Source organism: Eschrichtius robustus, chromosome 10 (genome assembly GCF_028021215.1).
Source record: "Eschrichtius robustus isolate mEscRob2 chromosome 10, mEscRob2.pri, whole genome shotgun sequence".
NCBI lineage: Eukaryota > Metazoa > Chordata > Mammalia > Artiodactyla > Eschrichtiidae > Eschrichtius > Eschrichtius robustus.
In genome coordinates, this window is record NC_090833.1 from 26015494 (window position 1) to 26041189 (window position 25696).

Below are 25696 nucleotides of genomic sequence, written 5' to 3' on the forward strand. Positions count from 1 at the left end.
CCTCCCAAAGGCCCCACCTCCTAATACGGTCACCTTGGGGGTTAGGATTTCAACATAGGAATTTTGGGGGGACACAAACATAGCAGTGTCCTTTGGTGCACAAAATTCTTAGTTTTTATGAAGTCCAATTGGCCTAATTTTTCTTTTGTAGTTGTGCTTTTGGTGTCATATCCAAGAAATCATTGTCAAATCCAATGTCATGAAGCTTTCCCCAGTTCTAAAAGTTTTATAGTTTTAGAGCTTGTGTTTAGGTCTTTGATCCATTTTGAGTTAATTTTGTATATTGTGTTAGGTAAGAGTCCAGTTTCATTCTTTTGCACGTGGATATTAGATGTCCATTTTTATTACATTTGCTAATTTTCCATATTGCAGGAAGGCCTTTTGAGGACAGCACTGTGTCTTACAATTCTTTAGATCCCTTACAGTACCAGGCATTTAACAACAGCTCAATGCACTCTAAAAAAATGCTTTGTTGTTCCTGACTATTGAATTGAATTGAAAATATTAGTCTGTTTGCACCCTAATTGTTAGGACCCAGCACATATTTGGCATTTTAAAAATGTTTATTAAAATAAGAATTAAATATATTCTTATTCCGAGAGATCTCATTGTCAAAGAAAGGTTATTTTTTCAATTAAGTGATATTGAGAGGATTGGAGAATGAGTAGAGTATTGTAAATGTTGTATTACATAATACACGTATGTAAAAGGAGGATGACATAAATAGCAAAAAATAATTTACATAGCCATCTTCAAAACAAATATTTCCACTTTGAAGAAGATGAATTAAAACTAGGAATTCACCATTTTTCTCTCCTTGAAATCTTTTTGAAATAATCCAGTTGTTTTTTTTTTAAATAAGAGCTCTGGAAAAGCAGGAAGGTGATGTGATAGTTACATAAAAGTGTTCCCAGTGGACCAGTCACATTGGTACTCAGGTCCTTGTGTAGTTCCCCTCTCATATTGAAGCAGGACTTTAATAGAATACCAAGAGTGGTACTGGACCATTTTGTATCTAAGCTTTTAAAAGTCCTGGCAGCTTCCTCTTTTACACTTGCAGGGAAGGGAAAAAAAACTTTTTTTCTGTATTCAACTTAGGTCATTGACTGGGGCCCTGCCAATTAAACTGCCTAAAGACAGAGAGAAGAACAAAAGAATTTTATTAACACTTGCATTATGTGTATGCTCAGTGATGAGTTGCTCAAAGGAGTGGCTAGAACTTGGGCTTATATGGCATCTTAACAAAGAACAATAAATTGTAGAGAAGTGACAGAACAAAGGGAGATGGTTTTAGGCTTCCAAGGGTGACAAACTGTGGGAAGGTAAATATATGGGGAAAGCTAATGGAGTGAGGTTGGTTTCTGCAGGTCCATATTGGTGTTGACTTTCCATCTTTTTCATGGCCATAAAACTTCCCTGGGAGAGGGAGTTATGGCAGCTCTCATTTCTCAGAAGTTTCTGCTTTTTGTCAGGTAAGGGAAGCTCCTGGAAGGTGTCTTTCTGCACTTGTCAATTCTCATTTGCCTCTAGCTCAAAATAATCCTTATGCCAATGGCATATTTTAGGGTGGCATATTCTGGCCCCTACCCACTCTTGGAAGCTGGCCACCATGTATGAAGTCCAACTACCATGCTATAGAGAGAGGCCACGTGGAAAGACGTTGGAGGATGAGATACCCCTGAGGATGGAGAGAATGGCCATTTGGAGAAGCACCAAGGGGCCAGATATGTGAGAGCAGACATCATCTCGGATGTCCCCATGCAGCATAGCCGTCTGAGTGTAACTGCACGAGAGACCTAAAGTGACACCAGGAGAAGAACTGCTCAGCTGAACCCAGTCAACACATAACGTCATGAGAGATCTTAATAAGTTAATGTTTTAAGCCATTAAATTTTGGGTTGATTGATACTTGGCTATCTTTCTAGAAGCTATAATGCATCTGGAAGTGGACTGACAGTAAACAAACAGACGCAGGTAGACCTTCCTATATGTGTTCCAGGCTCGGAGCAGAGGCAATGCTATCAGGAGCCAGCCCTGAGATGCAAAGAATTGGGTGGGGTTGTGAACTTAAGGACCTTCACTTTGCTAGGCGTGCTGACTAAGGGAGGGGTGTGCCACAGCCAGCTCCTGGATCGGGCAGTAAGGGGTTTGGTGGCTGCAGTGACCCTTCAGGTTGCCATGGTAAATTGAGCATGTCATGACAAGTCCAGCATGTCACCTCCACAGTAACCTCCTGCAATATCCCTAATATCCAAGGACAGAAGCTGGCATGTTTGGCAATTTTTTAATGGTGGCGGGGAGGGCATCAAAGCAAAGAATTTAGAGAACTCTGTTTATCTTACTTGAGAGAGTTTCTAAACTCTCTCAAGTAAGGAGGTGCGTAGCTGAAAATATTCCAAGAGCAAAGGTCAAGACTTACTGAGATTGATCTCACCAAACGAAGCAGGATGTGAAAACAAACAAAAGACACAACAGGAGAGATCATTTAGCCAGTGTAATAATAACAGCTATCACTTAAGTACCATTTACTATGTGCTGAAGGCCACTGCCCCAGTTCACTCACAACCTCATAAAAAACGGTGACAGAGAGGACGGCAGCGGTCTGATCCCAGGGTTTTCACTATTAACCACTGGTCCATATAAACAGAATGTGATAAAAGTGACCATTTCAAATCAGTGGGAGAAGAATAGATGTTTCAATAATAGTAAGCTTGTACTGCAGAAATTAGGCCAGTTACAGAAAGGAGTCAGTGCTCCAGCTAACTTCATTCACAAAAAAGAGCAGAATTAAAATGAAGACAAAAATAAACCATGTGCTATGTTAATATCTCTAAGTAATAGAGCATGCTTACAAATGGATAAGAAAAAGTCTAATAGAAAATTTGCCAAATGATATGGACAGGCAATAAACAAATATAAAACACAAGTGGTCAATATACACATTAAAAAAATTACATTTCAACTCAACACAAGTGAGAAGAACACTTGTTCTTTTGATTGGGTTGTTTGTTTTTTTGATATTGAGCTGCATGAGCTGTTTGTATATTTTGATTAATCCCTTGTCGGTCGCTTCATTTGCAAACATTTTCTCCCATTCTGTGGACTGTCTTTTCGTTTTGTTTATGGTTTCCTTGCTGTGCAAAAGCTTTTAAGTTTAATTAGGTCCCATTTATTTGTTTTTATTTTCATTACTCTAGGAGATGGATCCAAAAAATATTACTGTGATTTATGTCAAAGAGTGTTCTGCCTATGTTTTCCTCTGAGAGCTTTATAGTGTTCAGTCTTACATTTAGGTCTTTAATCCATTTTGAGTTTATTTTTGTGTATGGTGTTAGGGAATGTTCTAATTTCATACTTTTACATGTAGCTGTCCAGTTTTCCCAGCACCATTTATTGAAGAGACTGTCTTTTCTCCATTGTATATCCTTGCCTCCTTTGTCATAGATTAGTTGACCATAGGTGCATGGGTTTATCTCTGGGCTTTCTGTCCTGTTCCATTGATCTATATTTCTGTTTTTGTGCCAGTACCATACTGTTTTGATTACTGTAACTTTGTAGTATAGTCTGTAGTCAGAGAGCCTGATTCCTGCATCTCCATTTTTCTTTCTCAGGACAGAAATTTTCAAAATAAAATGTCAGTACTCACTATTAGCAAAGATGAAAAGAGGTGGCCATTTTCTTATACTGTTTATAGACAAATGAATTGCAATATTCCTGGAAAGTTAAATGGCAGTATGTAAAAAGATGTTTAAGATTTTTATGATTTTTCATATAATAACTCTACTTCTAGATATTAGTCCTAAGGAAATATCAGAAATATGAACTCCATTTTATAAACAAGATTTATACATCCTCATTAATTACAGTAGTAAAAAACTAGAAGGTGGAAATAGCCCAACTGTTGATCATTTAGAAGAATAATTCAACAAATTACATTGTATACATTTGATGGAATTGCTTAATCATTGTAAATCATGATTTTGAAGCATAGTTACTAACACAATAAAGTGCCACTTATTCATTTATTTGTTCATTCTGCCAATATGTATTGAATAACTAACATGTGTCAGGCACTGTTATAGGTGCTGTGTTTTCATAATGAACAGAGCTCCCTTCTGGAACAACTGCCGTCCTGGGACATACATTCAGTAAGGACAGAAAATAAAAAAGCAAACATATTATGTCAGGTGGCAATAAATGCCAAGAAGAAAAATAAAATCAGAGCAGAGGAGAGTTAATACTGTTAAAATATGATAGAATGATACAGTGTTAGGAACTGTTTATATATTATAATCCTGGTTTTGTAAAGAAATAAACAACCACCATTACCACCACCACAAAAAATGTATGTACATAAAAACAGAACAATGACTTGAAGAAAGAAAGAATCAGAACATTCACAATGGTTAGCCCAGGGCAGTAAAATAACTTGTGGTTTTCATTTTTTTAAATTTTATTTTTAAAAAATATTTTTTCATTTAAAAAAAAATTTATTTATTTTTGGCTGCGTTGGGTCTTAATTGCTGCGCGCAGGCTTTCTCTAGTTGCGGTGAGCGGGGGCTACTCTTTGTTGCAGTGTGCAGGCTTCTCATTGCAATGGCTTCTCTTGTGGAGCACAGGCTCTAGGCGTGCAGGCTTCAGTAGTTGCAGCACGCGGGCTCAGTAATTGCAGCACATAGGCCCTAGAGCACATGGGCTTCAGTAGTTGTGGTATGTGGGCTCAGTAGTGTGGCGCGCAGGCCCTAGGGCACGTGGGCTTCAGTAGTTGTGGCATGTGGGCTCAATAGTTGTGGCTCGTGGGCTCTAGAGCACAGGCTCCGTAGTTGTGGTGCACGGGCTTAGTTGCTCCGCGGCATGTGGGCTCTTCCCGGACCAGGGATCGAACCCGTGTCCCCTGCATTGACAGGCGGACTCTCAACCACTGTGCCACCAGGGAAGTCCCACTTGTGGTTTTTAAATATGTTTTCATTTTTCCAAAATGTCAATAAAGAACTTTTATTTAGCATTAGAAAAGTAAACCACAACACAAATTATTTAAATATTTGTTGAGTTACGTTTAAAATGGAAATATTATATTTACATGGTTATTGTTAAGCTTACTGGCTTAGAAGAACACAACACTTGCTAAAACCCATAGAATGTACAACACAGAGTGAACCCTAACGTGTGCCGTGGACTTTGGGTGATAATGGTATGTCAGTGCAGTTTCATTGCTCATAAAGAGCATACCCTGTGGCACAGAATGTCCGCAATGCGAGAAGTTGTGTGTGTGAGAGGACAGGGAATACATGGGAGCACTCTGTGCTTTCCACTCAGTTTTGCTGTGAACCTATAACTACTCTAAAAAAATTGTCTATTAATTTAAAAAAAAGAACACAGCAACTGTAATGATGTCAGGCATAGGATTTCTATAAGGAGGGAATTTTGTAAATACCCTTTATCTTGGTAAATTTGGCATAAATTTGGCACATTTCTGTCCCTCAGTCCAAGAAGTACGGTTTTTCAGTATCACGTGAAACGTTTACCACATTTATAAGGGTATTTATATTTATTTAAATACCAGGTCCGTCAGATTGAGGTACAAAGCAAATGCCTATTTATTACTGAATAAGAAAGAGTTCTGGTCACATGAGCTGGAATACACGTATTGCTATAAGCAACATATTTTCTTTGTGAAGGAATGGAAAAAGGCTATATTATCAGAAGGTGGCCTGTAGAGCCTGAAATTAGAGGAATTAGGAACTAGTTTAATTATTTGATTATCTAAAGTGTTTCTCAAAGTATAAGTCCATTGACTACCTCCATCAGTCTTGCCAAGGATGTTCACTAAAATGGAAATTCACTAACCTAGACGCTAACCTAGATTTACTGTATCAAAATCTCCAGGTATGGACCCAGAGTCTGCATTTTTAACAAACATCCAAGATGATATTTATGTGCATGGAAGTTTGGGAACCAGCAGTACTTGGTTCCAGTGTAACCAGGAAAAAGGGTAGTGGTGCCCCTTTTCTACAATATGGGAGACTTTGCCAATAGGAAATTAACAGGTCAAGGGTGTTGGTAAGACTGACTTTTCACTAAATCTGCTGGTAGAGTACTGCTAATTTCAAACTCTGAGACTGCTTTTCTCTTGATTCCTTGATGTTCTTAACTTCATTTGATCGCTGTCAAGTCATGGGGGAAAATCATTCTCTTTTCACTTCATATCACTGCCCAGATTTATTATATGCTTTTTATATATTTTTATAGAAGTGTAATTGCATACAGTGATAGTGACAATTTGACGAGTTTTGACAACTGCAGATATCCATGTAACCAGTACTCCAGCTGAGTATGCCATCATCCTAGGAGGTTCACTACGGTCTCTTCCATTCTATCCCTGCCCCTATCTATCCTGGCAACCACTATCATGATTTCTCTCCCCACAGATCAGTTTTGCCTGTTCTGTAATTTCATAAAATGATGTATTGACTATGGGCTAACTCCATAATTTTTGTAAGAGACAGTGACACTCATTTTTCCAAGTTCTTTTAAGAGAAGCCACTCTAGACAACCCTTAGAAAACTCCAACACATTTCATTTTGTGTTGGTAAAGGTGGAATACCTTACTAGAAGTATAAACAGTATGCCGCTGAGGACTTTAGAAACTGTTCTTCTGTAATTAGTTAGCTAGTTTTAAGCCTTGAACTAGACATATTTCAACTAAAAGCACTCTGATAATAGGAGAGTATCCAGATGATCCAAATGGAATCAATTCTTCTGATCCAAAACAGTGATACCCCCAATCTCCTATAAGAATTTGGAGATCAACTTGCTAACATGCTATTAGTAATACTTAGGAAGAAGGAAGAATGTGTGGAGATAGGCAAATGAATGCCACTTGATCCATAGACTGTGGACCACCAAGTCTGATCCTGTATTAGCTTTCAAAAGGGATCAGTAACATCTTCCCCAACCTTGGATTTCTACATATTCTTATCCACTTTTGTCTTTGCAGCCCCACAATTGCAGTCTTTTTCAGACCCTAAAAGAGAAATTTGAGAAATAGTACATCCTTTCTACCATCCAGTATCATAATTCCCTTGTACCTGTAACACATTCTCTGGTCCTTGCCCGTTTTGCATGCTTTGATTCCTCCAGGATTTTAACATTCCTGCTACTATTTGTATGGTTCTCTGTCACTCTGATCACTTGCCTCCATCTTTTTGAGTGTTCATTCTATATTCTAGTTTACAGAGCTCTGTGCCATCACTCTAATTTCTTTAAGAATATCCCCATCTCTTTTCTCTTCTTTGGAATTGCCCAAAGTCATGCTTCTGAGCACCTCCTCGTACTGTCTTCTTTTGGAAACTTGTGGAATTATGCCTATTTTAAAAGATATTTTGAAGTCTAGCTTCCTTAAGTCCTCTGTACGCATTTTATCCAGCTCATCCTTGTCTTCCCTTGAAGATGCCATGGCCACATCCTCCCAGGGTCTCATCCCTTCCACTCTAACAAATGGCTTCTTCCCATTGGTTGGAATCAGTCAGAGCATAGTTATTTTTATTCTTTCCTCTACCTTCTAGGATGTGAAGGCAAGTGAAAAACTCTGCTTTTATCTGAATGAGATATCCAGAATGTTATCCCCAGAGTGTGTGCTCTGCCAATTTTGTGGCTTTCCCCCATGTGGCTCAGCTCAGTTTCCATAAAACATCACTTCTGTTCCTCTCTCCTTTCATCTTCATCCAAGTGTTCAGGGATTCCTCTGAATCTATTGTTATTACAGCCTACAATGCTGTTCCATCTCCTCTCAACGGGTCTTTTGTGCACAGCACACCCTTCTATCACTGTGTTCCCATGGACCTGTTCCATCCTGCCAACTCTCCTGGTATCTGTGAGGTCTTGTTTGTCACCCTGTGCTGTAATCTCAAGGTTACTATGTTCTGTGCGTGATATCAGGACATCTGCTGCCTATTTTGTTTCTGATGTCCTTCCCAATAGTTTTCTCATGGAATCACTCGACACCTCCCTCACTGTTGAAATTCTTCCCAGGCCTTCCTTCATGTCATCCATGGAAACCCATTTCAGTTTTATCTAGGTGTTTTTTTCTCCTTTCCCATCTGTTTTCCATTTACAGCCCTTTTGGCCAGATGAGTTGGTCTCTGACTAAACACATTCTTTTCAGTCTTTGAAAAATGTTCTCCATTCTTAGTCAAATATCCTTCATTCCTACATTTGAAGCTGTGGCCCTGAAATGAAAATTTGCACCAAGTGTGTACCTGGCCATTCATTTAAAAAAAAAATTTATTTAATTATTTACTTATTTAATTTTTGGCTGCATTGGGTCTTTGTTGCCGTGCACGGGCTTTCTCTAGTTGCGGCGAGCGGGGGCTGCTCTTCGTTGCGGTGCGCGGGCTTCTCATTGCAGTGGCTTCTCTTGTTGCAGAGCACGGGCTCTAGGCATGTGGACTTCAGTAGTTGTGGCACGTGGGCTCAGTAGTTGTGGCTCACGGGCTCTAGAGCGCAGGCTCAGTAGTTGTGGCACACAGACTTAGTTGCTCCGCGACATGTGGGATCTTCCCGGACCAGGGCTCAAACCCGTGTCCCCTGCACTGGCAGGCGGATTCTTAACCACTGCCCCACCAAGGAAGTCCCCTGGCCATTCATTTTTCATATCATATTTTTGTTCTCCACATTTGTGCCCTAAGTCTTTTATGTTCCAAATTTCACAGCATCTTGAGATGCTTCCATCTCTATTTTGACGGCTTTTCATTTCCCTGTAACTTGGCAGTTGATAGTTTGACCAACCTCAGCAGGCTCTGCCATATGCTAGATTCATATTCCATGAGATAACGCCTCTTCCTGCATGACTTAATTGTGTCAGTTCATAGATATTACCATATCCCTCGCTCGGAGTCCCCAAATTCCAGCATATGACTTTTCCTCTGTAGCTTTACCATTTGTGTGTCTTTCTCCTCGGTGGGAAAGGAATATCAAATGTGGTGTAGTGTAGTAGAAAGGAGGCTTGCTCTGCTACTTATTACTGGGCAGCTAAAGAGGAGAAATAACTGGGAATTCCCTGGAGGTCCAGTGGTTAGGACTCCATGCTTCCACTGCAGGGGGCACAGTTTTTTTTTTTAAATTTTATTTATTTATTTATTTATGGCTGTGTTGGGTCTTCGTTTCTGTGCGAGGGCTCTCCCCAGTTGTGGCAAGTGGGGGCCACTCCTCATCGCGGTGCACGGGCCTCTCACCATCGTGGCCTCTCCTGCTGCGGAGCACAGGCTGCAGACGCGCAGGCTCAGTAATTGTGGCTCACGGGCCTAGCCGCTCCGCGGCATGTGGGATCTTCCCAGACCAGGGCTCGAACCCATGTTCCCCGCACTAGCAGGCAGATTCTCAACCACTGCGCCACCAGGGAAGCCCCCGGGGCACAGTTTTGATCCCTGGTCGGGGAGCTAGGATCCTGCATGCTGCACAGCACGGCCAAAAAAACCCGACAAATAACTAAAATAAGTGAACTTTCCAAGCCTCAGCTTCTTTATCCTTCAAGTAGTGATAGAATAATAACATTACTAGGTTATTATGATGATTTAATAAGATACTATATATGAGACCACTTTGTACGCTGAAAGGAACACAAATACAGGTTTTAAGAATAATCATTGGGTAATTCAACCTGCAGAGCACATGCAGCAGCCATGAGAGGTTGCTCAATATTTGCTCCAACCCTGTATTAACTCAAATATTGAGTGCCTCCTAGAAGCCAGATTCTCTAAAGAGAAACAGAGGCAGGCGCACAAAACTCGGTGGTAGAGTTCTCAGCCAGGAAGAAACTGAATTTAGGAGTACTTCCTTTCCCCAGAGGATTAACATGGGCATTGTGGTAGCCTCTGCGCTGCTCACAAACGTCTGTGCCATGCCTTGTTCTTTGGATTTTAACGCCATCCTGCACAAGTGTTCCTGAGCATCCCAGAGGTCATCCCAGTGGTGTGCAAGAATCTGCTTATTTTCTAGAACCCCAGGCAGTTTGGACCTCTAGCTCATGCAGGATCCACCCTAAGCTAACTTCATCTGGGAACTGGCCACAGTACCCCTTCTCCACCATAACCATGATGGGATGGCATGGCTCTCTAGTTAGTTTGTTGGATAATTGTAAGAACAACTAACCATGATAATAGCACCTACAGATCTCATGTTTTGAATACCTACCATGTGTCACATAGTCTGCTAGGTCTCAGTATACATCACTGTTTTTCAACCATTTTTTAAAAAATTATTGTTCCCCTAAGGAGCCTTTTTAGATATGTTTTTCTTAATATCCCCTCCATGAAATTTTTTTTTTTAAAGGAAAGATCTTTCCTTCATCTATTGCATAGATAGGAGAGAGATATTTATTTATTTATTTATTTTTTAAGAAATTCACGTTCTTTTATTTATTTATTTATGACTGTGTTGAGTCTTCGTTTCTGTGCGAGGGCTTTCTCTAGTTGCGGCAAGTGGGGACCACTCTTCATCGCGGTGCGCGGGCCTCTCACCATCGCGGCCTCTCTTGTTGCGGAGCACAGGCTCCAGACGCGCAGGCTCAGTAATTGTGGCTCACGGGCCCAGTTGCTCTGTGGCATGTGGGATCTTCCCAGACCAGGGTTCGAACCCGTGTCCCCTGCATTGGCAGGCAGATTCTCAACCACTGCGCCACCAGGGAAGCCCCTTCCATGAAATTTTAATACCAAAGACTTACTGTATTTGTTTAGGTACTATATGTATGTCAGTATTATCTGTGCTTTATATGTAAAAGGAGAGATTTTTTTCACACCCTCCCCTGAGAACGAATTTTCACCCCCTTGGGGATGATGTTACCTCCCATAGAGAATGCATTTTTAAAATATATATAATAGGTATATACGTGTATATATATGTATTTATTTTTCCCCTTCCTGTAATCATTCCCCAAATAATTTCTAAACTGTTTGCTCAATCTCTGAAACTGTTGCACAACTATTGACCCCAGGGAAAGAAAGTTTGATGTGGAGGTAACAGAAAACACTCCATTTGAGGTAAGGCTGCATTTTCCACGTAGAGCCCAGCCCCCTGGTCAAGCCTGCACAGACTCTAGCTTGATGCAATCCTGTGGTCTCTCTCGACACACACTCATTTCTTTGTGACCTCCTCCCCCAGGATCTTGAATGGGATGCTAGACATTGCTCATGAGAAACCTGAGGAGGATACTAAAAACACAGCTACAGTTTTCCTGATGCCTGCCGCCAAGTTTCTTGAGGGCCCAGCTGTTGGGGTAAGATTTTGTAGAATTTTGATTTATTTATTTTTATTATATTTTAGAATTTATATATAATTATATATGAGTTATATATAATTATATGTATAAATTCTAAAATTATATATATGTATAAAAACCTCTGAGATTTCAGATGCTGTCTTAGTTTTCTGTAGTGTCAAAGGGCTAGAAAATGTGGAAATGGGGGAAGGTAGTGGTGGAGGGATGGATGGGTGAAAGAGAGCAGGAGAGAGAGGAAAGGGGAGGAGGGAAGACTGGAGGGCTGGGGGTGGGAGGAAAGAGAAAGAAAAGGGGAGTGAGGGAAAGTGTACTGGAAAGAGCAAGGGCCTTGGAATCAGACAACTAGCTTGTTACTTTGTGACCTTGGGAAAGTTACTTTAACACTCTAGGTCATTAATACTTGCTTTCTAAGATCTGTGTTCCTATGTACAATATCTGGCATATACAAGGTGCTCAACTGTGTAAGCATTGTTATTCCACATACACGTATAGGTAATAAAAGGAATTAGAATCAAATAAATTAGCCAGTCAAGTTTTCTCATCTTAGAAAAGGCTTATGCATACCAGTACAAATGGGTACAGCCACAAGGCATTCTGTGACCTCAGGAGCAAAGGCTGATGGAAGAGGAGCCTTTGGGAGTTTCTGAGGGACCCAATAAATAGCACTCCTTTTCCCCATTCAGTTTTTAAACCAGTGAGAAATAAGACAAAGGAGTTAGCAGATGGAGGCCAATATACGGCCCTCATTATGATCAATGCTACTTTACAGAGCATAGCTTCTATCTTTGAGCAAGTGGCGTTCTTAATACCAAACTCCAGAATTTGACCAACTTGCTCATCAGCCTCAGGCAATACCAGAATATGGCAGACTTCCCCATATGGAGGGAGATGCCCCCTGTGGGTGGCTTCCAAGAAAAGGAACAGAAGCAGGAACTAGGCCATGCATGATTTCTTTCTCCTTCTACACTCACCAACCAGGGAAGTCAGTTCACCTTCCGCAGGGAACGAATGTGTCAGGAAGCAGAAGAGGCCAGGTGTGGTATGCTAATGATGTCCCTCCACTTGGACAGGATTCATGGGGGTGGTGAGGGTGAGGGTAGGGGTGGGAGTATGAGCTTGCCACCCTCCAACCAGCTCTCAAGGTCAGTAATGGGGTGTTTGCAGAACTAGGAGAATTAATGAGACTCTACAACTGGCCCTGGAGTGGGAGGAAGGGACACTGTAGTGTGCTTCAAAATGTTTAACAATTAGCTCTCTAGAAAAAAATTATGTCAATTTATAAATTTTACTGATGTAAAGGGTGTGCAGCACACCATTTATAAATAATAATAAAGTATACAATGCTCTTTATTTTAAATTCCATATAGCCAGTTGATTCGCACTGAATGTCTTCATTGATTTTTTGCTGAACTCTTGTATCCATAGCCAACCTATGGTTGCAATTCAACTATGATTTGACAAGTGGAGTAATTTCCACCATCCAGATACCAATAGATGTAAACAACTCACGAGCATAGAAAATAGTAAAATTTAGTAAGATTATTAAGAAGGGATGAGTTTTGAGTATTTATGGCCGTTGTTTTTAATGTAAGTTAATTCTAAGTTTATACAATTTAAATTTTAATAATGACAGTGTTTAACAGTACAACTTGTAGAAAGCCTAAAAATGTATCAGTTGGCACACCACCAAGGAACATCCCACAGTTCTAATTATGTTTTTTACAGGTGTGGCAAATTACAGTTTAATCCCCACTTAAGGAGATATTTGGGTACGCCACCCGGAGTGAGGGGTGGTGGGCTGGCTGCAGGGATCTCCAGGCAGGAAGAATGGCATCCACCAGGGGGCAGTGTGCTTCCAGGTGGTCCCTCATATAGGGAGCCAGACCTCAGCCTGCAGTTACTAGAGGAAGAAGGATAAGGGCCACATCTGGGGGCAGAACGCTGAGACTCAGGGCTTCTTTCTGGGTATTGACCAGGGGAGCAATCAGGAAAGCAAAACATAAGTCCTGAGGTGCCATGGGAAAAGGAGTGAGGGGAGAAGCCTCCTGCTGCCTGTACCCATCTGGCGACAGGGCAGCAAGGCCCATTCCAGACCCCACTCTCTGGTAGGGGGTGGAGACTCACCCAGGACAGAGGATGAACTTGGGCTCAGGAGCGTGAGTGGGACAGAACTTAATTACCCCAAACGGGGCTCAGGGCCTGTAGTTGACAGGGCCAGGGAGGAGAGACCAATACTAGAAGTGAAGCAGAATTTTCTAGTCAGTTAAACAATTTGGAGCCTTGGAGGACTCAAGCAGGATCACAAAAAATCCAGTCTCCGGACTGTTCTCTTTCCTGCACACAGGGTCTGTGGTTGAGTTTTTAAGCAGAATCAAGTTACAAAGCGCCACACAACTATCCACAGGGGCTCTGATATGGTAAGTACTTTATATGTGATTTTTCCTTTTTCCCTTTTGTATGCTTACAGTCACTTTCTGGAAAGCCCATTTCAGGCTTAAATGCCTCTTTCAGGAGCTTGGAAGTTCAATGTCTTGGTGACTTAGTTTTTCCTACATAAGATAAATCCTGCCACCTTAACAAAACAAAAACAAAATTGGTACCTGGAAAAATTGCCTTTTCTTATCAGTTTGGGCAGAATTGTCCCTAAAATGTTATAGACTATCCAAATCATTTATATAAAATAAGTTTTTGTTTGTTTCTCTACACTCACCTGTTAGGAGATTCAGTTTGCTTACTTGTTTTGTTTATGAAAGTCTAGCTTCGTATTGGAACTTGAAAGCCAAGGATTTCAAAAGAGTTGTGCTTGTCTCTTCGCATGTTTCAGGCATAAATTGCTCCCAGGCCACAGGATAAAAGTCACTTCATAACTGGTGTATGGGCCTTAGGTCAATAGAAGATCACCAAATTTTGTTTGAGACAATATGTGACTTCATCTTACATTGCTATTTTTAACAGTTTGTGAACACAGTGGTTTACTAGCAAAAATGAGAAAACGGCAAATTTTTGGTGATTAACGTCTATCATAAATTAGTGTTGCAGGAGAAGGGGGAGCAAGAGAATGGTCATGTCCCAAGTCTCGGGCGAGTTCCTGGGACAGGCCACCAAGTGAGGGTCCTTGGTCTCGCATGGGAAAGAATTCAAGAGCGAGCCAAAGTAAAGTGAAAGCAGGTTTATTAGAGAGATACATATTCCACAGGTATAATGCCAGCCGGCCGTATCAGAAAGTGAGAGCGGCTCGGCTCCGGGGTATGGAGTTGTTAGTTTTTATGGGCTGGGTAATTTCATATGCTAAGGAGTGGGAAGAATAGTCTAACTATTTTGGGGAAGGGGTGGGGACTTCAGAAATCAGGCCACCGCCCACTTTTTGGCCTTTTATGGTCAGCCTCAGAGCTGCCACGGTGCCTGTGGGTGTGTCATTTAGCTGATGTGTTACAATGAGCAGATGCTCAGGCTCAAGGTCTCCTGGAGGTCGAATCTTCTGCCATCTTGGGCCTGGTCGGTTTTTACCAGTCTTTGTCGTATCCCGTTTTTCTCAATGGCTGTGTCATTCTTTTAATGGTTGTGCCTGCCCCCATTTGTTCCTGTCTCATTCGTTCAAGTTGTTAAATAATTTATTATAAAAAGTGTTTAAAGATTATCATGTTTCATATAGAATGAGAAAAAAGATGTCTAAAATTAATAGAGTCACAGAGTGTATACTGCTTTCAAACTTAAAGACGTTTTTACAGTGCATAATTTTAAACATGTGCAGATGTAGAGAGTGTAATGAACCCTCAAATTTTGTTAACTTGTTTCATTTATAGCCTTACACCCCATCAGCATAGCATTTCATCTCTAAACATAGAACTTAAAAAAATATACCAGTATTACATTTAAAAAATAGTTATAAAAAAACCCATAGTCTCCTTCAATAACTGGTCATTGTTCAGATTTCCTCAGTTCTATGCCCACAGGTATGCATGCTTAGACTTACAAGGGCAATACAATACACTGCAATTGGTTAATATTTCTCTTAAGTTTCTTTTAATCTATAGGCTCTTCCATCTATTTTTTAACACTTTATTTATTAAAGATAACATTTCTCTTTTACTTAATATATCGCAAACATTTCCCCATTATTCTTCAAGGCTTCATAATATTCCATTGTGTGGATGTTCCAGAGTTTATTTCCACAATCCTCTATTGTTGGATAATTAATTGTTTCCAGTATTTTTTGTATATTCAATCTACTGCACTCAACACCCTAACACATACATTTTTGAAGAACTGCTTGATTGTTTCTTTAAGAAAAATTTCTAGTTGAAAGAATCAAACTCTCTCTCTCCCATTGCTTTTCCCAGTGGCTTGCTTTACTTTTAAAGTAAAAGTATGGACCTGCTGTTGAATTTGATATAAATTTACACTTTCCAAAAATTGAGGTTTCCTGCAATAAATTTTGAAATCATTTCTTACTGTACTGGTAAGGCTCAGGATTATGTAAACAGGGTCTCTCATTACAGAAGGGTCAGGGAGAGATATATGGCAAGATGACTACACAGGTGTTCACAGTCAAAGAGCAGGTTAAACTGGAAGGTGTCGTATGTCCTCAATGACCCATCCCTCTGGCTTGATGAGTCACTTTAGTTTGAACTGAAAACGTCACTATGTTTTACATGATTGATGAAAAACCCGGAGCATGTAAATAGAATGCCTTGGAAAATGTGTTCATTCCTTCTTTGATGGCTGTGCTGAAACTGTAAGGTTACAAGAAAGTCTAGTTTCCAGGAAGGAATGTGAGCAGTTGTTATTGCCACAGGCTAAGATTCCACAACTTCCTTTGAAAGCTCTCAGGAATTCAGTGTGGGGTTGGATGAATGAAAAGGGGGTGGGAGTGAAGATAAAACCAGATCAGCCATGAATCGATAACTGTTGAAGTAGGTGGTGGGTACCTGGTGATTCAGTCTACTGTTTTCCCTCATTTGGGATATGTATGAAAGTGCATGTCTATAATAAAAATTTAGAAAGTTTCTCAGAGTAATATGGCCAATACGTGGCCATGTGCCCCTGCCTGGCTCTTTGGGGCTCCAAGTACAGCCCTTGAAGCAAGCTTGAATGAATAAGATTTCACGATAAATTATTGTAATGGAATGTTTTTAAAGTAATAACAGTCCTTGGAGAGATTTCAAACTATATTCCATGCAAGTGTGTGTCACCATTCACTTTTATTTCATGAAATAAATGAATCATACAGGAATATTTTACAAGGAAAATTATCGTAGCCCCTTGCCAATGATGCTGGAAGATTCTGTCTTATACCCTTTGTTAAGGAGACCACTCTTGAAAAGAAACAAAACAAAACAAAACTTCACAATCAGGAAATTCTACCTTCTGTATAATCTGGTTTATAAATACCTATGGTGTACCAAATTGGGATTCATGAGATAATACTGGTTTTTTTTTTTTCTTTTAAACTTCTTTAGAAAGTCAGGGATTCCAGAGGCCCTCATACACAGTGGGATATCACCAAGAGTAGCTGTAGGAAATCAGGTGTCTAACAGTTTAATTATAGAATTAATCCCAAGTCCTGGTGGAATAAATTTTGGACATAAAGACTGCTTGCATTAGTTATATGGATATTTGACCTATTAGATGCCTCCTCATAGTAGGCTAAGGACTAAGTGCTGAAAATGCCAAGTCAAATCACTTAACCAACCTCAGTGGTGATTCTCTGACATACAGAGAAGAGGGAAATTTTGATTTATGAGTCAGAAACCACTAGCAAGCAGCAGATGGTTGATTTTTTGTGTCCCCACACCCTGACAATGAAACTAGAAAGCTATAACCCTTAATGGGCATAACTTAGATCTTGGTTATAAAAGACCTCATTTCATAAAATAATAAAGATTTTATCCCTTCAAGGGATTCCACATTTTATGCATGAGGAAACAAAGGATGAACGAAGCTTATAAACTCAAGGTTAGATTGAAATCATGGTTCTGATTTGATTCCATTAAGTGACCAAACCTAAAATTCACCGTGGTGACTTGTTTCAGGAAATAAGAGAACATCTTATATTCTCTGTGAAAAAAATGCATTCTATTCTATCTGCTCTCAACAACTGTTGTTTCTCACTAATACCAAAGTACACAATATCATTTCCATTTAGAATGTGTCTAGAACTAAGTTACAATACGGTGGTGAACAGAAGCCAGCTTGTATCAGCTCTGGCTACACATCTCTTCTGTAACATCACGTGGGTGACTTGAAATCAGACATGGTGGGAGTATTTATACCACAGACATAGGTAAACACTTCAACCAAGAATTTTTTTTTTTTTTTAATTTGGAAAGCCAGTTTGCCAGTATACCACTTGTTAAACTGTAGATGCTTAGTAGTCAAGGCTTTAACTTGACTTGACAAACTTTATTTATAGTTTCAACCTATTTCCAGGTGACCATGAAGGCACATTACATTCTGCTAGGGCACTGATCATGTCCAGAATCCTAAATATGGTTCTGCATGACCTGCCCCTCGCCTGCTTCTTAAGCTTCGTCTTATGCCATCCTTTTACTTGCTCCCAGCTCTTCAGACCCACAGACATGCTTTCATTCCTTTGAAAACTCCTTGCTCCTTCCCAACACTTGGCCTTTCTACAGTGTTCTCTGTGCCCCAACCCACTTGCTCCTAGTCAACACTTTCAAGACCTGCTGCTCATAGCTGAACTTCTGCATTCCCTGACTCCAAGTCTAGGTCAGGTACCAGAGTTGAAAGCTTTCCTTGTACTCTGAACCTTAGTTTTGTAAAACAGACTGCGGTTTGAAACTCTATAACTATCTATGATTGTTTGATTCAGGGTCACCTTCCTTCACTGCACAGTGACTCCTACGGGAACTGGGTCCGTGTCTGTTTTTCCATTATGAGATTTCCCTATGAACTAGTAGGCGTAGGGTCTTTTAAATATATATATTTAAAAAATAGTCCAAAGATTCCGAAAAATTTAGAGAATAACATAATAAACACCTGTGTACTGATCAATGAGCTTTAACAAATCTCAACATTTTGCCAGAATTGTTTCACATTTTTTTAAAGAACAAAAACATTGGTATTCTAATTAAAACCTTTGCGAATTTCTCTCAATCCCGTAGCCCTCCTTTCCACTCTGGAGAAAACCCTTATCATGAAGATGGTGTGTATCCCTCCCCTTTAAGAACGAGCCATAATTTGCATGGAAAGGGCCCCTCTACATGCATATTTAGACAAGACAGTACTCATCTTTGCTGGCATATGTGGTGGCTGGAAGTGAGCAAAAGGCCCTTACTAATGAGCATATGTGAGTAGCATGGTCCTTAGAAGAACTGATGCCCTATTTGGTTCAGGATTTCCCAGTATGTAGTATGAGTCAATCATTTTATACTGTCCTTTAAAACTCTTATAATTTGTTTAAAGCTGCCTGAGTTCTGACATTAGCTTGATTTTTAGACACTTTAAGCTTCGTTAACATAAGGTGGAAGGAGGGAGTGTTGAGTAGTGAAGAGCATGGGCAGCAGAGGCGAAGTCTTTATGAGCTGTGTGATCAGAGCTGTGTGATCCCTGAGCATCGTCATGGGCCTCGCTGGAAACTGGCTAGAAATGCACATTCCCGGCTCCCACCCAAGACCCACTGAATCAGAAACTCAAGGGCGGGGTGGGGAGCGGGGGCAGCAATCCGTTTTAACAAGCCCTCCAGGTGATTCTGGTACACACTGATATAGGGCAAGGAATTTCAGCCCTCTAAGCCTCACTTTACTTACCTTTATTTTGCAATAGAAATGGTAACAATAATATTGATGACACAAGACCTTTGTGAGGATTAAATATTAGTTAACACTTGTTGAGCACTTCTCCTGGCATCAGGCACTATTCTTAGCACTTCCCATATTTTATCTCATTTAATCCTTAAATTAACTTCATCACAAATAAAAAGAGATTAGAAAAGTACCTGGCACCTAGCAAGCACTCAATAATTGTTAGTATCATACTATTATTGTTACCTTTTTGAGTTGTAAAGATTAAATGAGATGATTTAAGTGCTGAGCACAACATCTGATATATAACATGTGCTTGAAGGGTATTAACTATTTGCATATAAAAGCATTTGTCTGAGTACACATTATTTACAGGGGTCTTTATAGGAAGTGGAATATAGTCTAAAAAGATAATTGACAGGGAATCTCCCAATGGGAATAAAGACCATTATAGACAAAATTTTATAAATCACATTTCAGCATTTCTTTTTCTGATTTGCCATAAGTCAAGGAAGCCAAAGACAGCTCTTTGAACTAATTGGGAGGGCCAAGAGGGTAATTAACTGCTCTCTAATTAAGCTGGTAATAGCCACCCTCTATTGGAGAGATTAAAAGCCAGAGAATCACTGCCGGCGAGGACTTTGGAAGACAGGCCACTCTCAGCTCTCCGTGATGACAGCCTTGAAGTTTTGACCCTACAAAATAGCTCAAAGAGAGATTTGGCTCTGTCTCCTGGGGTCCAAGAAAAAGAGGAAAGTCCAGCTGGATGGAGAACAGTTAAAGGTCAGGAAAATGTTCACTTGTATTTGGGCATTTGCATTTGTTTTAAAATCTTGCTCTGAAGTGTGCCTTCTAAAATTAAAAAGTCACTAGTAGTTGCTTTGCAGTTTTATATAAATTGCTATCTATTGGAAAAGGACCAGTGTGCTCTACCTTGTGTGCTGTGAATGGGAAGCCAACCAATGGAAGCCTTTCCTATTCGCTCTCTCTTCCCCAGCTGAACTGACCACTCCTCCTTGTGTGCCCAAAACATCATTGGCTTCTCTGTTGGCACCTGGTACGCATGGAAGTGCTTGTCTTTTTCTTGGTCTAGACCAGTACTGTCCAGCTACATTTGTGATTTTAAGTTTTCTTAAGCAGTAGACCCTTAACCACAGGGGGTTAATCTGTGTATAACTTATAGTCGGCCCTCTCTTTTCAAGGTTCCTTGGCATCTGTGGATTCAACCAACCACAGACCATGTAATACTGTTTTACTTACTATTGAAAAAGATCCGTGTATACATGGACCTACCCACTTCGAACCTGCGTTGTTCAAGGCTCAACTGTAGACACTTTAAAAAAGTAAAAAGGAACAGGTAGAATTCGTTTTAATAATATATTTTTTGAAACCAGTGTATCCTGAATATTATCAATTTGCTATGTATTTAATACATGAATATTAATAGATATTCACAGGTTTTTGGGGGGTACCAGTCCCTTGAAATCCAGTGTGCATGCTTCATTCACAGCATACCACAATTTGGATTAGCCATGTTTGAGTGCTCCATAGCCACATGTGGCAGGGCTTCCTGTGTTGGACAGTGTGGGGTAGAGGATGAGCAACTGAAAGGCAGCATCTGATCGATCGTGTACCCACGGTGCTTTGGGCAGTGCATGAAACATAGTTGCTGTTCCATAAGTGAGCGTGGGAGGCAGAATTCTAAGGCCACCCCCAGTGACCCTTGCCTTTGTATCATCCGTTCCTCTTTGAGTGTGCACGGAGCATATGAAAATGATGAGACATCAGTCTAGTGGTTAGGGTATGTTATATGGCAGAAGGGAAACTCTCTTGGATGGGCCTGCTCTAATCAGGCGAGTCTGTTAGGAGCAGAGTTTTCTCCAACTGGTAGCAAAGGAAAACGTCGGAGAGAAACATTCCCGCTGGCCTGGAAGAATACATACAGCTATGTAGTGAACTGCCAGTGGAAAGGAGCAGCCTCTGGAAGCTGAGACAGATCCCCGACAACAAACTAGCAAGAAAACAGGGACCTCAGTCCTGCAGCCACAAAGAACTGAATTCTACCAAACACTAGTGAGCTTGTAAGAGGACCCTGAGCCCCAGATGAGGACTGCAGCTGACACTTGGATTTTAGCCTTGTGAGACCCTGAGCAGAGAACCTACCCACGCAGTGCCCTGATTTCAGTCCCATAGAACTGTGAACTAAGACAGAAGTGGTGTTTTAAGCCACCAAGTTTGTTGTAATTTGTTACACAGCAATAGAAAACTAATACAGTAAATAAATGTCATACTTCAGCCATCATCATCCAGTTGGGGACAATGTGTCTAAACTTTAGGCATAGTCCCTAAGAGGAAATAGTGACTTCTGAACATTAGATTTGAAAATCAAACCAGTATCATTATGGCAACATATTTATCTTAACCATGCCAGGGTATCAGGAGTGGGACATTTGAGTTATTCTCTCTTTCCCAGTGCCGTTTGCATTAGAGGGAGAGCTAACTGAGAGGCAAAAAAAGACAAACCCTCTGGAAATAAGTTCGATATACTCATCCTGTAAAGGAGTAATTATTGATTAAGCAGAGACAAATATGAAAATAAATGATAATAATAATCATAGCTCACATTTGCTGGGTTTATACTCTATGCCAGGCATGTCACCCTTTGTTTCACTATATCTTCACCACAGCCCCAGAGGCAGAAACTGTTACTAACTTCATTTTATGGATGTGGAAACTAAGCATAGAGGTAGGAGGAGATTTAGCTGCATAATCAGGCAATAAAGGTGATTAGAAAGGAAGCGGAAGAAAAGGTATTCTTGGATGAAGCACTCTTCAGAACAGATTAGCCTGACTCCCAGATGCAGCTCTTTCTCTGGGATGGCAGAGAGCTTTATTTCTTCTCTGCTAACAGTCTCTTTTTAAAAAATTTTATTTATTTATTTATTTATTTTTATTTTTGGCTGTGTTGGGTCCTCGTCTCTGCGCGAGGGCTTTCTCTGGTTGCGGCAAGCAGGGGCCACTCCTCATCGCGGTGCGCGGGCCCCTCACTATCGCGGCCTCTCTTGTTGCGGAGCACAGGCTCCAGACGCGCAGGCTCAGTAGTTGTGGCTCACGGGCCCAGCTGCTCCGCGGCACGTGGGATCCTCCCAGACCAGGGCTCGAACCCGTGTCCCCTGCAACGGCAGGCAGATTCTCAACCACTGCGCCACCAGGGAAGCCCTAACAGTCTCTTTTTATGCCCCTTCCTTCAAACAAGATGCATTTCCCAAGTGGTCCTTGATCTCTGCATTCAGTCTTTCTACTTTCTCCTTTGGAGACATCATTGAAAATTATCTCTGGTCCTGACTTTGAAAGGCACGTCATGGACCACGCTGTTCTTCTGAGCTCCAAACCTCCAGTCACATTACCTGGATGTCTCTCTAACCTCTCAAGTTCAGCTTGTTCAACAAAGCAGAGTTCATCATTCTGGTCTGAAAACCCGCTCTCCTCTCCAACACTCCAACCCTGCCAATGATTCCATAATCACTGACCAGTCCACAAGGCTCCAAGCCCCGAAGACTGTTCAGCTGCTCTCATCTCCATTCCCTTTAGTCAATCAACTGCTAAAAGTCTCTTTCCAGAATGTTTACTCAGCCATTCCTTCTTCATTCTTCAACCTCCTGAACCATTTGGTCCCCTGACCTCCTTTACTTCCTTCCTTATCCGGCTTTGGTTCCATGCTGCATCAATTCAGTCACTCTTACCAGAGCCCAAATCCCCTTGCTGCTCTATTTTTCATCATTTCTCTTTGACATAACGTGATCCCAACCATCTTGTTTCTCTTCAGCTGGGAGGCTGAGCAGTAGTGAAAAAATTACACAGAGGGAAGATAAAAGTGAAATAGAATCCTCTGTTCCAGTTTTCACTGAGGCCCGAAGACCAAGGATGCCAAATACTATCATATTCCAAGGCAAATCATTTGGCCCACCTATACATGACTTGTGAAGAAAGTGGGTGGAAACAGGTTTTATGAGTTTTATCTTTCACTTACCTTGAGCTGTGAGTTCTTCCTATCTGACACTCCCTCCCTCCCCACACCTTAGCCATGTGGGAGCTGCACAGGCATCTTCGATAGGTATCTTTTGAAGCTTGGGGGACACAGACAGGCATTAGATTCATGCCTAGGGAAGAAAGTCTTTAATGAGGGGCTGACTGAAATGAACTGTGTCCGTACAGCCGAGGGCTGCATTTAGGAAATAACCACATTCTGGTCTATGCCAGGCCAAAGCTGCATTTTTCCAGGGACCAAATGTGAAACCCACAGAAGGAATGTGAGTCTGGGTTGTTTAAAAGGAATTCTGACCCAAAGGACTTCCTGCAGTCAATGAGATGTCCTCAGCAAAAAGGGGTTGGAGGTTCTACTAGGTAGACAAGCAGAGAGGGATTGTAGGTGGCTGGTTAGAGGAGAGGCACTGCCTGAGACAAAGGAATTCCAACTGGAAGGGTCCAGCAGGAGGGTGTCTGGGGAGGCCACAGATACTCGAATGAGAGAATAAGTGCCAGCTTAAAACAGCAGCCAGAACCAGAGGGAAGCTACACCAACTTATATTTGTGTCAGTCAAATAAGGCCTTCCTTCCCCTTACCTTCCTGCTGTCTCTGCTCCCATCTTGGAAGACCTTTTGGTAGCCAAGTGGTGGGAGATTGGAGAGGGGTCGGGAGAAGTAGCACTAATGGGGAAATAGAGGTGAAACCTCATTCCCCACTGCAGGCCCTTTGTTCTAAAGCATATCCAAGCTTGCAGTGAAGTTTGGAGTTTTGTTGCAATAGTTCTGGGCATATTAATTTATAAACTGAAGCTGTGATTTGGGGATGAAGTGACCAGAGGACATTTTATTATCTGAGATGATCAGAGAGTTAGAAGACCTTCCTAATATTTCATCTGAAAGGTAAGGAAGAGCTGGCTCAAAAAAGAGGATTCAAATGGGCAGTTGGGGGTGAAGAATAAAACTGTTTTCTCTTTGCACCCTAGGAGTCCATCTTGCTCAGTGAGATCATTCAATTATATCATTGAAATAATATCATTCTGAAGCTAGGTTGAGACCTTCAAGCCATGGCAATATAGCATTTTTTCTGGTGGACACACCGTCCTATTCTCTGCAAAGTTACCTTGAGCCTCTCTACCTTCCTTGATCCCTGAGCTTCACACTGCCCCCTTACTCTCAGATGATCTTGCCTCAGTCTTTGCAGAAAGAGCAGAATTCATCAGAAGGGAGGAAACTCTTCATTTCTTCTGCATCGCCAAATGGAGCTTAGAACTGTACTTAGAGTATTAATTGTTAATTAACACATATATTGTAAGTATGTAAAGGATGCTTCCACTATTTGACAATTGTATATTCTCTTAGGCAGGTAGACTCTTTTTTCCATAATCTTATTTTCAGTACTGGTTTGCTTATCATCTCATTTTCATATATTGTAAAAATAAACCTTTAGCTTAATTTAAATTTAGAAAACTTTTTCGGTTCATACTAAAACTTATGAGACAATCTAAAGTCAAGTTTTAATTTACATGTATTGCATTCTGCAAAATATGTTCACAAGATTACCATTTGTATGGTATTTTTAATATCTGAAATAGGGCATTTCATGCCTTTGCCATTACCCTCAGAGAGCTTTTCTAGTCTCAATTCTCTTAATCCATCTAATTACAATTTCATTTTAAAAGCAGTTGGGAACATATATACCCTCAGCATTTAAACATGTTACATTTAATGTATCTAATGAGTTTTTAATTCCAATATAACTAACAAAATAATTGAAAAACTGAGTTGCTAATGGAAGCATGCTTCTCTGTACAAGTCATTTATATTATCGAAAGGAATTTTAAGTTCATTATAGAAAATTTGAAAATCACAGGAAAATATAAAGACTAAAATAAAAATCAGCCATAATCACAGCACTACTTCCCCACCCATTCTGGAGATCTTCTAGCCTTTTCTGTTTTTCAAACTGGGTATAATAATGCACACATATTTCAAAACCCTGCGGTTTTCCCACTGAACGTTCTATTGAGGCCATCTTTTTCCCTGTGATATTTAATACTATCTAACAATCTAATTTTGGTGACCAAATTGTATTCCATCATATTATAATCTGTTATAATTTATTATATTATAATGCATGTTATATATAATATTAAAATATACAGTCTGGTTCTATTATAATTTATTTAATAATTCCCAGCTTGCTTATTTCTAGAAATAGAAAAACATGGTATATACTTGGCTTCTGACATGTGTTCAGTTTTGATACTTCATCCCACCATCAATAACCTTAACTTAAACTTTGCCAAATTGTAGACTTCATAGTCTGCAAACAATTGTAGTCCTGTTTTAAATTCAGCAAAAATTAAAAGGCCACCAAAATCTTTAGGTTGCTGAAATTGCGATCTCCTCTCAGGGTCTCTCTTTCCCCCATTTCCTTTACTTCCTAATTCCTTTTACCCAGTTTTTCCCTCTATTGAATTCTTCGTACTCCTTCCTCTGTCTCTCTCCAATGTGAAGTTTATTTTTATTGGGTTTTTCCTGCTAAATGCTCATTGTAGAAAAAGTCAGGTATTACACATAAGGCTTATAGGCCTTATGTTTGCCTACATGTCATACATTTACTTGCATATCA

The 25696-nt window shown here is 40.5% G+C and overlaps 1 long non-coding RNA gene across 1 annotated transcript in view; it reads left to right on the forward strand.

The window, feature by feature from the left end:
- LOC137769918 (uncharacterized) overlaps positions 1-25696 on the forward strand; it is a 236331-nt gene that overhangs the window by 15750 nt on the left and 194885 nt on the right. Inside the window, exons 2-3 of the long non-coding RNA XR_011075103.1 lie at positions 11158-11272; positions 13620-13692. This is a non-coding gene — a long non-coding RNA (uncharacterized lncRNA). The remainder of the gene's footprint in view (positions 1-11157; positions 11273-13619; positions 13693-25696) is intronic.